Source organism: Dioscorea cayenensis, chromosome 20 (genome assembly GCF_009730915.1).
Source record: "Dioscorea cayenensis subsp. rotundata cultivar TDr96_F1 chromosome 20, TDr96_F1_v2_PseudoChromosome.rev07_lg8_w22 25.fasta, whole genome shotgun sequence".
Taxonomy (NCBI): domain Eukaryota; kingdom Viridiplantae; phylum Streptophyta; class Magnoliopsida; order Dioscoreales; family Dioscoreaceae; genus Dioscorea; species Dioscorea cayenensis.
Window position 1 is genome coordinate 4,927,786 of NC_052490.1, and position 17,593 is coordinate 4,945,378.

General features: G+C 35.1%; 1 non-coding gene across 1 annotated transcript; it reads right to left on the reverse strand.

Moving 5' to 3' along the window:
- Nucleotides 1-16,938: 16,938 nt before the first annotated feature.
- On the reverse strand, nucleotides 16,939-17,045 carry LOC120252048. The gene has a single exon (XR_005533600.1). It is a non-coding gene; the product is annotated as a small nucleolar RNA R71 (small nucleolar RNA).
- Between the last annotated feature and the right edge of the window lie 548 nt (nucleotides 17,046-17,593).

The following is a 17,593-nucleotide window of genomic DNA, read 5'->3' on the forward strand; positions in this document are numbered from 1 at the left end:
TGAGAATATGCTATCGACAACACTCTTTATACTTTCTTGCAACAACAATTCCAAGGAGCAACTATCCCCCAGCCTACCATATGTGGATCATCTTCTCAATCGCAAGTATTTCAAACTTGTAAACTAGTAATTAGATTCTTTGCGTACTTCCATAATCATAAGTTATTATTTCATTTATGTGTTTGTGTGTGTATGATTGGGTGATACTCTCTATGAGTTTCTAGTATTTATTTATTGGTCCATTCCTAATAATTTTGTTGCCAAATTATATTTTAAACATGTAATTGTAATTATTGCAAAATCAATGTATGGGATCTTAGGCCCCTCATGCTAACACAGCCGGGTGTAGTGTGCATGTTCAGGTAATTGTACATTAAATAAATAATACTGTATTTTCTTTAATACTAATACTCTAAATTATTCTTGCAGAATCAGGCTTCTCCAGAACATCGATGCACTCTTAACTAATTCGATGATCAAGACAGATGAATTTTTGATTTTTTTCACTTGTTTACGAGGTTTTATGCGAAGTTTGAAAGTTCTTGGGGTTTATGAGATTTTCTAACAATTGTACCTATCATATTTTGTTAAATACTTGTGATTATGAATAAGATAATTGAAAATCTCTAAGTTGATTGAATTTATATATCTTTGTGGTAGTCACATACAAAATTGTACATTATTTATTGCTTTCATATTTCTTTTTATTAATATATGGACAATCTTGATGTTTAATTTTGGTTTTCGATAATATCCAAATTTATTACAGGTATTAAATGCAAAAATCTGAAAAAAAAAATTATTACAGGATTTATCCATTTACCGGCGTCTTTTCTTTATAATGCAGGCATAATTAACATATTTTTGTGGTGTTTTATTCAAAAAATGGCCGCCGTTCGTCGGCCTTTTATTAACAAAAACGCCGCCAATAGATCCCAAATCAGTGTTCGATTGTGTACTTATGCTGATGTTTTTGTTTATAAATAATAGAAAGATTGTGGCGTTTATATATTAAACACCGGTAAAACCGGGCTACTCTCGAAGAATTGGCTTCAACATTACCTTTGTGTTATCATTAAACGCTGCCAACATTATCGGCGTTTATAGTTGAAAAATGCCGTGACTTCAGCGATTTTAGTTTTCCCGACATTTTATCCTTTATTTTCGAATGTCACCTTGGGGTGATTTACTAGCGTTGAAAAACGCCGCGAAAAGTTAATAAAAACACAGGCGAAGACCTAATATGCTGTAATGCATTCTTGAATCAAAACCATAGTCCTATGTTTTGTAATAATAATGTCTCTTATTTTTCAATCAAAACCTTAATCCTATATTTTCTTTTCTGAATGCCTACTATATTTGAATCAAAATCATAGTCCTATGTCTGCTATTTTTCAATAAAAACAATAATTCTACATTTTCTTTTCTTAATGTCTCATACATTAGTGTTTTGAAACAAACCGCTAATCCTATGTTTTCTTTTCAAAATGGCTCCTAATTTTGAATCAAAACCCTAATCCTATATTTTCTTTTTATAATGTGAGCTGTTTCTGAATAAAAAACTTTAATCGTATATTTTCTTTTGGAAATGCCCCCTATTATTTTATTTTTAATCAAAACCCTAATCCTATTTTTTCTTATAGTAATGTCTCCTATTTTTTAATCAAAACCCAAATCCTATGTTTCTCTTCGAAATGTCTCATATTTTTGAATTATAACACTAATCCTATCTTTGCTTTTCAAAATGACTACTATTTTTAATAAAATCCTAATCCTATATTTTCTTATTGTAATGTCTCTTATTTTTCATCCAAAATAATAATCCTATGTTTTTTTTATAGTAATGCCTTCTATTTATCTATCAAAACCCTAATACTATGTTCTCTCTTTAGAAATCCTACTATATTGGAATCAAAACCCTAACATGTGTTTTCTTTTCTAAATCTCTCCTATTTTTCAATCAAAAATCTAATCCTTTCTTTACTTTTTGGAATATTTGATATTTTTTAATCAAAACCCTAATTCTATTTTTTTTTTGGGAATGTGCCCAATTTTTCAGGTTTGAATCAAAACCGTAATCATTTGTTTTCTTTTCGAAATGTCTCATTTTTTTAATCAAACCCCTAATATTATCTTTGTTTATGGAATATCTGTTAATTTTTAATTGAAACCCTAATCCGATGTATTCTTTCCTGAATGTGTCATATTTTTCAATCAAAACCCTAATCCAATGTATTTTTTTATGAATGGCTCTTATTTTTCAATCGAACACCTAATCCTATGTGTTCGTTTACAAATGCCTACTATTTTTGAATCAAAACCCTAAACCTATTTTTTCTTATAGTAATGTCTCCAATTTTTCATTCACAACACTAATCTTATGTTTTCATTTAAGAATAACTACTATATTTTAAAAAAAACCCCAATCCTATGTTTTCTTTTTGAAATGCCTCGTATTTTTTAATCAAAACACTAATTCTTAGCTTCATTTTTGGAATGTCTCCTATTTTTTAGTAAAAATAAAAATTATATGTTTTCTTTTATAAATGTACATTATTTTGTGGTTTATAATCAAAACCTTATCCAATGTTTGATTGTAGTAATGTCTCCTATTTTTCAATCAAAACTCTAATCCAGTGTTTTGTTTTCTGAATACCTACTACATTTGAATGAAAACACTAACCTATATTTTCTTTTCAAAATATCTCCTATTTTTAAATAAAAAACGTAATACTTTTCCTTTTTTTCGAATGTCTACAATTTTTGATTCAAAACCCTAACCATATGATTTCTTTTAGGAATGTGTCCTATTTTTTACATTTAAATCAAAACCCAAATCCTTTGTTTTTTTTCAGAATGTCTCGTTTCTTTTAATCAAAACCCTAATCCTATCTTTTGTTTTGGGAATGTCTGCTACCTTTTTTAATCAAAACACCAATTAGATGTTTCTTTCTGGAACTTCTCATATTTTTCAATAAAAACCCTAATCCTATGTTTCATTTATGGAATGCCTCCTATTTTTAAATCAAAATCCTAATCCTATGTGTTCTTTTTGAATGTCTAATAATTTTGAATCAAAATCCTAATCGAATGTTTTCTTATAATAATGTCTTATATTTTTCAATCAAAACCGAAATTCTATGTTTTGTTCTGGGAATGCCTACTATATTTAAATCAAAGCTGTAATCCTTTGATTTCTTTTTGGAATGTCAACTATTTTTGAATCAAAACCCTATTCCTATTTTTTCCTGTAGTAATATCTCTTAATTTTCATTCAAAACCCTATTTCTATGTTTTCTTAAAGTGATGTCTCAAATTTTTCAATGAAGACCTTAATTCTTTGTTTTATATCTTCAATGCCTACTATATTTGAATCAAAACCCCAATTATATATTTTATTTTTATAATGCCTCCTATTTTTTAAATTAAAGCATTAATTCTTTGTTTTCTTTTCGGAATATCTCGTATTTTTTTACTAAAACCTCTAATCCCATGTCTTCTTTTGGAAATGCACCGTAGTTTTTGGTTTTTAATCAAAACCCTATTCCAATTGTTTATTATAGTAATGCCTCCTATTTTTCAGAGAAAAACTTAATCCTATGTTTACTTTTTAAAATATCTCTTATTTTTCAATCAAAACCATAATCCGATGTTTTCTTTCCAAAATGTCTACAATTTTTTTAATCAAAACCCTAATCTTATGTTTTGTTATTGTAATGTCTTTTAACTTTCAATTAAAATCCTAATCCTATATTTTTTTTAGTAATGTCTCCTATATTTCAATCAAACCCCTAATCTTATGTTTTTTTGTCAAATGCCTAGTATGTTTGAATCAAAACCCTAATAATACATTTTTTTCCATATAGTCTCATATATTGCTGACAAACCCGAATCCTATGTTTTATTTTCGCAATATCTCATATTTTTTATCAAAACTTTAATCCAAAGTTTTTTAGGGAATGCACAATATTTTTTAATCAAAACCCTAATCTTATGTTTTCTTTTATGAATGTCGGCAATTTTTAATCAAAACAATAATCCTATGTTTTAATTTAGGAATTTGTCATATTTTTCAATTAAAACTATCATCCTATGTATTTTTTTTTTCAGAATGCCTACTATACTTTAATGAAGATAATAATTCTATGTTTTCTTTCTGGAATGTGTATTATTTTTTAATTAAAACCGCAATCCTATGTTTTTTTATACTAATGTCTCCTATGTTTCAATCAATACCCTAAGCCTATTTTTTTGTTTTATTAATTTCTACTATATTTGCATTAAAACCCTAATCCGATATTTTTTTCGGAATGTCTCCTATTTTGCAAACAAAATATGAAACCTGTGTTTTCTTTTCTTTATGTCTCCTATTTCTCAATGGTGAATCAAAACCATAACTGATATTTTCTTTTCAGAATGTTTCTTATTTTTCAATCAAAAATGTAATCCTTTCTTTTTTTTTCAGAATGTCTACAATTTTTAATCAAAACCATAATCCTTGCTTTTATTTTTCGGAATGTGTTATATTTCTCAGGCTTAAATCAAAACCCTAATCCTTTATTTTCCTTTGGGAATGTCTCTTTTTTTTAATATAAACAATAATCATATCTTTCGTTTTGGTAATGTCTGCTAATTTTTAATTAAAACCGTAATCTTATTTTTTTCAAATTGTCTCATATTTTCCAATCAAAACACTAAATCCTACGCTGGGAATGGCTACTATTTTCAATCAGAAACCTAATTCTATGTCCTCTTTTCGGAATGTCTACTATTTTTTAATCTAAATCATAATCCTATGTTTTTTTATAGTAATCTCCCCTATTTTTTGATAAAACCTTAATGCTATGTTTTCTTTTCGGAATGCCTACTATATTTGAATCAAAAACATAATCCTATGTTTTTTTATAATATCTATTATTTTTTAATAAAAACTCTAATCCTTTGTTTTATTATAGTAATGTCTCGTATTTTTAATTCGAAATTCTTCTCCTATGTTTTCTTATAGTAATATCTCATATTTTGCAAATCAAAACCCTAATCCTATGTTTTCTTTTTGCAATGCATAATATATTTGAATGAAAACCCTAATTATATATGTTATTTTCAGAATACCTCCTATTTTTCAATCAAAATACTAATTCCTTGTTTTCTTTTGGAATTGTCTCCTATTTTTGAATAAAAACCTGAATCCTATGTTTTCTTTTTGAAATGTCCCCTACTTTTTTGTTTTTAATCAAAACCCTAATCCAATTTTTTTTATTATAGTATGTCTACTATTTTTCAATCCAAACCATAATCCTATATTTTCTTTTCAAAATGTCTCATATTTTTGAATCAAAACCCTAACCCTATTTTTTCAATTTGGAATGTCTGCTATTTTCTAATAACACACCCTTTTCCATGTGTACCGCAAGTGCAATGGTTGTCGAAGTAATAAAAGTACCATCGTGAGTGGGTAGTCGTATCTACAGGGAATAGTGATCAGAAACACAAGAATTGCTATATAACTATGGTGAAGATGAATCAATAGTGGTGCAAACAATATCAATGCAAATAAAAATAAAGAAAACAAGAGGGAGAGAGAGAGACGTAATAAAATGATAGAAGAAGCAATCGATAGAAAATGGGGCACCCGGACATTGTTCCCCCTAGGACTATTGTTTCAAGTGCAAGATCAACCATTATGTCTCTTAACCGATACTTAATGAGTCATGGAAATACTAAAATACACAGTCCCAAAACTAAGGTCAACCATGACTAACCCTACACTATTCCCCGACAGAGAAATTGCTCAATCTCAACACCTCACATCGTGTAGGGTTGCTTAAAGCTCTAGGGACTCCAAGTGATAGACCCTATTTCCCTAATATGGATATAACCTTTTGGTTCAGGCGAAAGACCCCTAGTCACAATGAAGCCGAAGCACTACGGATTACTTTAACGATTAACTCTGTTGCTTGCGCAATTAAGCCCCATCGGAGTTTCTCTCTTATCACTTTACTCTATTGTGACCACAAAGAACTCTTGGAACACAAAGGTTGGATAAATCACACAGGAAGACAAAGGTGACGTTCGGATAACTCTTGACTCATTCTCTCAATCCTCTCCAATCTTACTTTGTCAAACCCTCATGGTGTATCACTCACTTATAAGGATTTTCAATATAGATTCTCTACCCTAGTGTCACTTTAAGGGAAAATCAATTCAACAAGAATTCAAGATTGGAACTCAATTAAAACATCAATAAGAGAAAACATAATAAAAGGTCAATGAAACAAAATCATCCTATGGTTTATAAGTCCAAACACCCACTAGGGGTTTAGCCCTCCATGGAGCAAGATACAATAAAAAATAAAATCGAAAGTAAAAACATGCAATCCATAAGTAAAACTCCCTTGTATTCTTTATCGATGGTCCTGTGGAGTAGCCTCGTCTTCTCCAAGGGTTTCCTCGTCAAGCCAAAGGCACATCTCACCGAATCAATGCCAATGAAAGCTCCCCCAATAACTATCTTCCGAAGGACCGTGGTGTTCAAGGCCGTAGAACTACTCCAAAAGCCTTGCCAAAGCCTCTCCAAACAATAGTTACGAGCGCCTCCAAAGATGGAGAAAAGATGGGCAAAAAGATCCTTTAAAATGGCTGAAATTGCGACTTATATAGGGCTGGAATCGGGCATCCACATGGTAGTGGAATTTCCACACACCCGTGTGAATCTCCAGTAAATGAATTTCTGCGATCCATGAATAGTAACTTCTATAGATGTCGTCACCACTTTGGCCATGCAGGTTGAAGCTATTACAAAAAGGTTGGATTCATTGCAGTCGTTCAACCCAGTGGGTGGATCTTCTAGTGATAGTTGGGGACCTTCATTTGAACCTAGTAGCTCTGCCGATATGGGTACTGGTCAGTTGGAACAAGTTGATTTTGTTGGACAGAACTGTGGGTATCAAAACAACCAATGCAGTAATACTTATAATGCACGGTGGAGAAATCAACCAAATTTCTCATGTAGCCAACTAGGACAGGGACAAGGGAGACAATAACAAAATAGGCCTCCTCATCATCCTTAGAGTCTATTAGTGAACTTACTGGATTGTTGGGCCAATTCATCAAGACCACCGAAAGCCGCTTCTTGAATTATGAAGAAATAATGAGGAACACTACTGCTACTATGAGAAATCTAAAACACCACATGGCTCAGAGATCCACACTGATTGAGGAGAGACTTCTGGCGTCACTTCCTAGCAACACCAAAGTCAACTTGAAGGAATCCCTAAATGGTATTTCATTGAGGAGTGGAAAGCAACTTCCAACCGCTATCGAGAAAAAGGCCGAGAAAAAGAAGGTTAAGCCAGTTGTCATTGTTGACCTTTATGCCCCATTTGTTGTGGAGGAGAAAACACTGGAAATAGAACAATGAGAAGAGTATACTACCAGCATATCAACCAAAACTCCCTTACCTGTGAAGATGAAGAAGGATCAACAGGAAGAGTAGTACAAGAAATTCCTCGACATGTACAAGATCCTACACATTAATGTCCTATTTATAGAAGCTATTGCACAAATGTCAAGATATGCTAACTTTTTAAAGGAATTACTTAGAACAAGAGGAAATTAGAGGAAGTGTCTTTAGTGACACTTAGAGAAGAATGTTCGGCGATGATCACTAACAAACTCTCCAAGAGGAGAAAGACCTTGGAGGATTCATTATCCTTGCACAATAGCAGGGTTAGTAAATGAGAAAGCTCTTGCTGATCTTTGTACAAGCATCAACTTCATGATCTATAAAATCTTCCAAAAACTTGGGTTTGGAGAACCGAAACCCACCACTATGATTCTACAGTTGGCCAACAAGTCCATCAGGCAACCAAGAGAAATAATTGAAGATGTTTTGGTTAAAGTGGAAAAGTTTATTTTTCCTGTGGATTTTGTCATTCTTGATGTTAATGACAAGGTTGAGGTAACATTTATTTTGGGAAGGCCATTTTTAGCAACCTCAAAGGCTCTTATTGATGTCAAGAATGGTCGAATGACACCCTGAGTTGGAGAAAAGGAAGTTGTTTTCAAACTCTGGGATTCTGTAGGCACACGATGGATTTTGACAACATTTGTTATTGTGTAGATGTTATTGATAGAGTTGTTTCTGAATCTATGCAGGATACCTTTTTAAAGGGTGAGTTCTCCGAGCTTTTAGAAGATGATCCTTTTGATGATGAAGTGTGGGTGGAAGTGATGGAAAAATCCTATTGTCTAGAGTAGGCATCTTTCGAAGTTTCTGCAAAACCAGAATCACCAAAGATAAGAATCTCCTACGTAAATAAATGGTGGAGAAAGGTGGCCACTAAGAAAAAAAACACCCATCTCACCACCTATTATGGACACTTCCAATTACTCAAATTCCGGGATTATCAGTGAGGTCAATTTGATTAATTCTTTATTGTCCTATTTATGTAGTTGTTTTTGAGGTGGTTCTGAGAGGTCTCGATTTTACGAACCTCCTGGAGTGCAGAACAGGTAGGGCAAGCTAGTGACGTTAAACAAGCACTTCTTGGGAGGCAACCCAAGTCATTTTGTCTTGTCATTGTTTATGTGTTGTTGTTTTATTCATTTTTATGTATGTCACCTTATATTGTTGTATTTTATTTTAACTTGGGTCTTTCGGTGTATTTTTGAAGTCGTTCAGTGAGTTTGTTTTATCTTGTTTGTTCTCGTGTATTCATATCACTTGTTTTAGAGAAGGAAAACCCTTGACCTGGGAATTTCTTAGGCCAAGCACGAGCAGAGCAAATCCCTTCTTGTCCTACTAGTTTTTACTGTTTCTAGTTTTTAAAACATTCCATGTCAAGCACGGGTGTACCACGAGGGTTAGCATGGTCATCATACGCTTTACACAAGCATGTCTTATCCCTCGAGACTTTGGGGAATTCTCCTGAGATTATCAGGGGTAAGTACACACCATGAGCACTGTCGTGCTTATTCCCGGTACCCTGATGCCCATGGCACACATATGCTCTGTGCGTGCTTAGTCATGACCATTTCTTTTTCATCCTTCCATTTCAAAACCTAGCCGCCGGTCAAGTGCTTCCACTCCACTTCTCGCCTTTTAACCTTCTTCCCTTTGGCTATAATTTTTCATGAGTTCTACTTTGTTTCTTGCCAGACTTTGTCATGTTTGATCACCATTTTCACACACTCTCTATTGATCTTGGTAATCTTCCATTTGATTTCGTTGTTTTAATTTCGGGTTGCCATTGCCCATCAATTTGATTTAACGTTTGTTTTAACACGTCTTCTGTTTTATTTTGCCTTCAAAATCATTGAGTTTTCTTGCGATAAGAGTGAGGGCTCATTGGGGGCGATGGCCGCCCGATGCACGATCGTGTACCTCAAATCGAGCATGGTTTGAGTGTAATTTGCACGATCGTGTTCCTCCTGTTTCCTTGGCCTCATTGTACTGATTGTGTGTATTATCCTATACAGATCATGCCTAAGAAGTAGATTGTCTCTAAGAGGCTTAGAACTGAGACACCCACTCCTAGCACAAATTGCATGCCTATTTTTTATACTTAGGTGCACCACGAGCTCTATGAATCACTCTCTCATCGCCAATTTGGCGAGTCAAGAGAGATTGATTGGGATGTCCTTCGTGAGGTTGGACTAGAGACAGAGGTTCAGCAATTGTTGAGTGCCAAAGCATGGCACTAGCTTTTCCAGATTACCAATAACACTTAGGAATAGCTGACATTAAAGGTGTTGGCCACTTTTGAATTATCCCGGGGGACAGTTTTGTTCCATTGCGCCGATTTCATTTAGTTCCAAGTGTATGGCACGATGCGGCGAATGAGTTTCATTGACTTCTCCATCCAACTAGGCTTTACAATGTGGAGTTTACTCAAGCTACCAAGTACAATGCACTATTAATCTCCCGGCCCGCTGGGGAATCGCTTGAGGAAGCCTGGACCCCTGTGCTTTGGTGTATCCATTTCGTCCTCAGCCACAATTTGATTAGACATGGCGATAGTAGTAGAGTCGTTAGTCACCTTGACTTTGACTTTCTACTCAGTATGGTAGATGGGTTTCAACTATATTTGGGTTACGAGGTCATTGTCTCCATCTCTCATCTGGGGACCAACCCCTATATTGGCACTCTATTCGTTGGCCCTTGCATCACTCATTTGGTGGGACTAATAGGATGAGGATAGTTGATGGTGTTGCATCTATGAATCTTGGATATTGCAACATGTCTAAACCAGAAGGAGGGCTGAGTACCGAGTCACACAGCACATTGATTCATCCTCTACTGCTGCTGCTAATATTTCTCTTGCCAGTGATGATGTTCCTTCCACTTCACCATACACTACCACTGCATGTTAGACATCGCGTTCACCACCTCGCACCCCCTCTATTCACCAGGAGCTGGTCACCCGTTCCTCAGCAGCATTCAAGTGCGTGTAGTGGAGTGTGGCACGTATTATTGAGCATTTTGGCGTATAGCTATCTCTTGAGCCGATTTCTCCTGTGCAACCCACGGATCATATTAGAGTTGATATATTTGATTTGGGTTCTAAGGCCAGCTCTACTTCTTCTTGCAATGATTCTCAGCCCGAGAGCACACCTTTATGATCGCCACAACACCAATCTTGTCTCCAATTTCTATTATTTTGTTCTTATTTCCATCTTTTGTAGTCAGTTAGCAAGGGGAGTCCCCTTCTACATTTTTTTTTCTTACTTTTCTTTTGCTTTTATATTTTGATGTTTTGTTTTCTTTAGTTTATTATATGCCATTTTGATTTCCCTCGATTTCCCTTGTGTCTCTCCACTCATCTCAGGGATTGTGTAGTTCCTTTGAGTTGGATAGCACACACGTTGAGAGCGGCATCATCACTCTCTATGTTCAGGAAAATCATTTCAATTCTGTTTTGTTGTGTTGTTATCTAATTTTTATATACATGACATACATTTCTTTATTGTAAACAATGTAGCATTAAAGTGTGGGGAAGGGTTACATGCTTGCTTTTATGGTTGAGTACTTTGCTAATGATGATCTATGATCACTTTGTTTGAAATTATTAAACTTAGAGGAACCTGTGTGTTAGTGACTTAATCGGAGCAAAAATGTAGACTCTCTTTTACTCGAAAGACCTAAGATCTCATCAGTTTGCCCTAATTGTGGAACCACCTATGCTAGGATGATAACCTTTCACTTAGGACCAAGCTTAGTTTTCTGAGTTCTTTTTTTATAAAAAAAAACCATACTAGAAGTCGGATTCCTTAATTCGGATGCCCTACCAGTCAATTTTCAAATTTTGTGTGTAAAAAGATGGTAAAAAGAGATATCGCCCTTGAAGAGTAAAACCCACTCTTGAGTAATCAAATTTTGAGCATTGCAAGTGTACATCTGATGACCTACAGAGAAAAAAGGCTACATCTATGGCGTATTAAGCTACTACCAACTATGTTTAGTTGGAATAATGGTTAAATGCATAGGTTAATTCCTCGAGACTTTGGGGCACTCAATTTAGTGTTTTCGCACACGCATGAGGTCCATAAAGTAAAAGTGTAGCCTTTTATTGTGCATTATTGTTGGACTAACCCTCGTAGTCTCACTTATACTTGAGAATTTACCACTGTCCTGTGATCAGAAGCATTGGACTCATCCTTTCTCTTAATGAATGACGTGAGATTGCTTGAGAACAACCAAACATTTAAGTGTGGGGGTATTTGTTGAGTGCATTGCATATCATATTTATTTACAATCAATTCATTATTTTGCTTGTCATTTAGAATAATTTTATGTATATTAGGTGCTATTCTATGTATAGTTATTCCATGTGCAGGATTTTGGGTTTTGAAGCAATTTGGAGTGATTTCAGGGATGAAACCAGTGAAGAACAAAGATATTTACTAAGTGCTCAAGCTAAACACTGGCAGAGCATGATCGTGCTCTGTCCCACTGATTATCTTTGCTTGGAGGAGTACCAAGTGAAAACTCAAGTAGGAGAGTGCTCTCAAGCCGAACACAGTCGGGGCATGAGTGTGTTTCTTTCGACTGAATATTTCATGGCTGAGGTATTTTTTGCTTAACAGGGGAAACACGCTTTGCTTGCTCGTAGCATGATCACACTCAAGTGATTCATGGTCCACGCATTATTGTGCTCCCTCCTACTAGAAAATCCGAGCGAGCACTCAGCCGATTCAGTCAAAAGCCCAACTGAAGAAGCACGGTATAAGCATGATCGTGTCTTAAACTGTGTCGAGCCTGAAACTACCCTTTTCATTTCTAGTTTTTCGGGTTTCACTCTCATCTTTGTTCAAGTACTCTTCTCTCCATCTGGTGGACTTTGATGAGAGTGAAGATCAGGCTTCACAACACCTTGTATGTGGATTAAGGATGAGTTGGAGGCACTGAGGGAAGTGAGGTTAGCATATTGGAGCTTAATTAGGACGGCCATCATGAGAAGAAGGGAGTCTTGTCTTCTTCCTTTAGCTCTTTTTCTTTCTCTTCCTTGTACTTGTCCAAGAGGGGCTAACCGTCCATGATGCCCTAGGACATGAACTATGATGCATTGTATGCTTTGACTACTTTTTTTTAATGTCTACGGAGCTCTTTAGATTCATGTGTTTAATCTTGTGTTGCATAACTTGATGTTTTGGATTATGCACAGTTGACTTGGTAATACTCAGTGTATGGATGACCATGGTTGTGATTGCTTGTGTGATTACAAAACTTGATGTGTTTGAAATGCATAGTTATCTTGGCAAAATTAGTGTACTTGAGAACCATAGATGCAACATTGCTTGTCAGTACACACTTGAACTTTAGAATGTACTTGGTAGGCTTTAGAAGCAAGTTAGCATGATATAGCTCATAGGAATCATACCGGGGCATTGCTCTCTTGTTATTGAAAACCTTGTTCCTAATCCATCCTTTATCTCCACCATTTCTCTCCTTTATTTGTTTTTATTCTCTAAACCAATCCAATTCTTGTTTTACTAGACATCAGAAAAAGAGTGAGTGCTTTAAGTGCAGTTCAAGTGGTTCGACAACTCTACCCCTCATGGGGTACCACTGTATTACTTATGTGCGACCCGTATACTTGCATAGTGTGCATCACCTAACCTATTTTTTTATTTTTTTCGGAATGACAACTAGTTTTTTTAATCGAAAAACCTAATCCTTTTTTTGTCTTTTTTTAGAATGTTTGCTATTTTTTTGAAACAAAGTACTAATCCTATCTTGTCTTCTTGGAATGTGTACTATTTTTTTGATTCAAAAACTCCAATCCTATGTTTTCTTTTTGAAATGTCCCCTATTTTTCAGTTTTTAATCAAAACAACAATCCTTTGTTTGCTTATAGTAAAGCCTCTTATTTTTCAATCAAACCTCTAATCGTATGTTTCTTTTCAGAATATTTACTAGTTTTTTTATTCAAAACCCTAATCCTATGTTTTTAATTTTCAGAATGTCTCATAATTTTCAATCAGACCACTAATCCTATGTTTCCTTATTGGAATGCCAACTATATTTCAATGAAAACACTAATCCTATGTTTCTTTTTTCAGAATGTCTCGTTATTTTTGGTATCAAAACCAAATCCTATGGTTTCTTTTTTTGAATGTGTCCTATTTTTTAGTTTTGAATCAAAACCCTAATATTTTTGTTTGTCATTTTGGAATGTCTCTTTCTTTTTGGAATCAAGACAATAATCCTATGTTTTTATTTTTGGAAATGTCCACTATTTTTTTCAGCTTTTTAATTAAAAACTATAATCCTATGTTTTCTTTTTCAAAATGTCTCATATTTTTTTGAAGAAAAGGAGGCATTTTCCAAAAAGAAACCATTAGTAATCCTATCTTTCCAATCAAAAACCTGAAATCCTATGTTTTCTTTTTAGAAGTGTCTTCTATTTTTTTCAGTTTTTTTAATCAAAAAAAGCTAATTATATGTTTCCTTTTTTTGAAATATCTCATATTTTTTTAATCAAAACCCTAATCCTATATTTTTTATTTTTCCGAACGCCTACTATTTTTTTCAATTAAAACCCTAATCGCTTGCTTTCTTTTCCAAATGTCTCACATTTTTTTCAACCAAAAATCTTAATTCTATGTTTTTTTCTTACGGAATGTCAAATATTTTTTTGAGTCAAAACCCTATTCATATGTTTTTCTTATAGTAATGTCTCCTATTTTTTTCAATCGAAACCCTTATCCTATGTTATCTTTTCGGAATGCCTACTATATTTGAATAAAACCCTAATCTTCTATTTTCTTTAAGGTGTCTCCAATTTATCAATTTTTGAATCAAAAACCCTAACCTATGTTTTTTTGTTCGAATGACAATTATTTTTTTAATCAAAAACCTAATCCTTTATTGCCTTTTCGTAATGTTTGTTATTTTTTTGATACAAAACACTAACCCTATCTTGTCTTCTCGGAATGTCATTGATAAGTGCTTGTGTATTAGTAATACAAATTATTCTTTTCTTATAATGAACATTACCTTTCTCTGATTTCATCACTTATACATGTGTATTCATGTTCTTTTGTGCATGTAGTTTTGTCAAGACAAGTATGGTAGACAGAAGCCTAAATAGACCGTGAATGCACTTTGTTGATGAAATCTTCGAGTGAACAAATGTGAAGACACAAGTTGTTCTCAAAGACATATGAGTGTGTGACAACCTCCATTGTGCTCGAGTGAACATGTAAATTGGAGGTCCACAAAGGCAGTGACACTCGTGTGTTCCATCTTGTGCAATGCTAGCAAGATTATTGTCAAATGTAATTTTATTGAAGATGGAATGCGATCTACCGCATGGATGTGTGCCCGTTTATGTGGCCTCGATGAAAGTGGCGATTCGTGAGTCTTTTGGCTGAGTACTATAGTAGAATACTGTAGTAAACCACTATAGAGAATTACTATAGTAGTTACTGTTCACAAGCCGCTGAAAAATTGATTCCTGCAAATTCACCCGGGATAGTGGAAATTCCAGCCTGTTTAAACCCGCGACATATGATGATTTGATGGATCTTTTTCCCCATCTTTTGCCCATCTCTTCACTATCTTAGGAGGCGCTCGCTGCTAGTGTTAGGAAAGGCATTGGCTAGGTTTTTGTAGTGGTCTATCACCTTCAACACCACATTCCTTTGGAAGATAGTTATTGGGGGAGCTTTTGTTGCCATCGATTCTGCGAGGTGTGCCCTATGCTTGACGAGGGAACCTTTGGAAATGACACGGCTACTCCACAAGACCATCGAAACAGACACCAATGGGGTTTTATTCATGGACTGCATATCTTTACTTTTGATTTCATTGTTTATTGTATTTTGCTATATGGAGAGCTAAACCCCTCGTGGGTACTTGGACTTGTAAACCCTAGGATGATATTGTTTCATTGACCTTTTACTATGCTTTCTTTAATTAATGTTTTAATCGAGTTCCAATCTTAAATGCTTGTTGAGTTGGTTTTCCCTTAGAGTGACACTAGGGTTGAGAATCCATCTTGGTAATCTTTGTGGATTTGTGATAGACCATTAGGGTTAGACAATGCTAGATTGGAGAGGGTTGAAAGGGTGAGTTGAGAGGTAGCATAACGTCCCCTTTCCCATCCAGTGTGATTTATCCTACCTCCACATTGCGAGAGTTCTTTCCAGTCATAATAGAGTGAAATGCTAAGAGATGAAATCCTCAGGGGCTTAGTTGCATAAGCAACAGAGTGAAGCATTAAAGTAATCCTTAGTATCTGGGGCTTAAGTGTGACTAGTGTTTTTTTGCCTGCACAAAAGACTTAGATCTATATTAGGGAATAGGGTTTATTACTTGGAGTCCCTAGAGCTTTAAGCAACCTTACACAGTATGAGATGTTGAGACTGAGCGATCTCTCCACCGGGGCATAGTGTAGAGTTAGTCACGGTTGATCTTATGTTTGGGACCGTGTGGTTTACGATTTCTTCGATTCATTAAGCATCAGTTGAGAAACATAATGGTTGGTCTTGCACTTGAAATAATTGTCCTATGGTGAGCAATGTCCAGGTGCTCTAATTTCTGTCGATTGCTTCTCCATTCTTTTATTTGTGCCTCCTTCCTCTTTTCATGTTTCTATTTTTATTGATTTTGTTTACACCACTATCGATTCCTCTTCATTCTATTTAAATAGCAATCTTTGTGTTTCTGATCACTATTCCATGCGGATACAACTACCCACTCACCAGTGTATTATTACTTCGACAAACCTGTGCACTTGCGTTTCACATGCAAAAGGGTGTGTCAACTTTTTTGCACCATTGACAGAGTGTAGATGATTTGGAAGCACTTTTCACTTTGCTATTTTAGCTATTCATCACTTATTATATTTCACACTTTCTTATTCTTGCATCATTCTGATTTGTTTTCTTTTGTTTGGTTACAGCTCTAGGTTATGATCTGAAGTAAGCCTTCGACATTGGTTTAAGGAAATCCTTACATTGAACGATGAATTCATTGAAGGGGAAAAGAACATGTGTAAGAACAATCAAATCAAGATGAAATAGAAGGTGAAGGGTCTTATAACATAGCAGAACAGAATGAGCAGCAGAGGACACTATCGGATTACGCCAGACTTGCAGTTCTTGGCACGCAGTCTAGAATTGTGCGGCCACCAATCATAGCTTAGAATTTTGAGCTCAAGCCAGGCTTCATCAGATATTACAGCAGTTGGCACAGTTTAATGGTTTGGCCGATGAGGATCCAAACAATCACATTTAGAGCTTCTTATAAGTGTGCGACATGCTCAAGATTAATGGTGTTACGAATGATGTTATCAGGTTAAGAGCCTTCCCGTTTTCCTTGAAAAGGAGAGCAAAGCAATGGCTGCGTTCATTACCTAGGGCATCGATCACTACATGGGAGGAGATGGTAAAAGCTTTTCTTAACCGATATTTCCCTCCCAGAAATCCGTGAAGCTTAGGAATGAAATATCATCTTTTGTGCAAACAGAATTGGAGTCTCTATTTGAGACATGGGATAGGTTCAAGGAGCTCCAGCGGAAATGTCCTCAACATGGGTTTCTTGAGTGGATGATCATTCAGACTTTCTATGATGGTTTGAACCCAACCACGAAACAGTTACTTGATGCTGCAGTAGGAGGTACATTAGGAAGCAAGACCCCAGACGAGGCCTGACATCTCATTGAAGAAATGGCTATGAATAATTACAAGTAGATAACAAAGGGATAGAAAGAAGATAGCCAGACTTAATGAGATTGATACAGTTATCTCATTGGCGGCCCAGGTTGAGTCATTGAGCAAGAAGCTAGACTCTAACTTCTCCTAGAGTGGCGGCTATGATGAGTTGCACTGGATGTTGGGGAGAACATGCTCCATCTGATTGCCCAATCTCTATTGATGGTAGATCCTCAGTAGAACAAGTGGATTTTGTAGGGAATGTAATGAGAGGCCAAGGGAATCCATATAGCAACACCTACAATCTGGGCAGGAGGATCCACCCAAACCTCTCTTGGAGTAATTAAGGGCAACAGAAGATGATGACACCACCCGGTTTCCAATAACAATAACAAACCTAGAATATAGAGAATTGAGTTTTAGTGATGGAGAA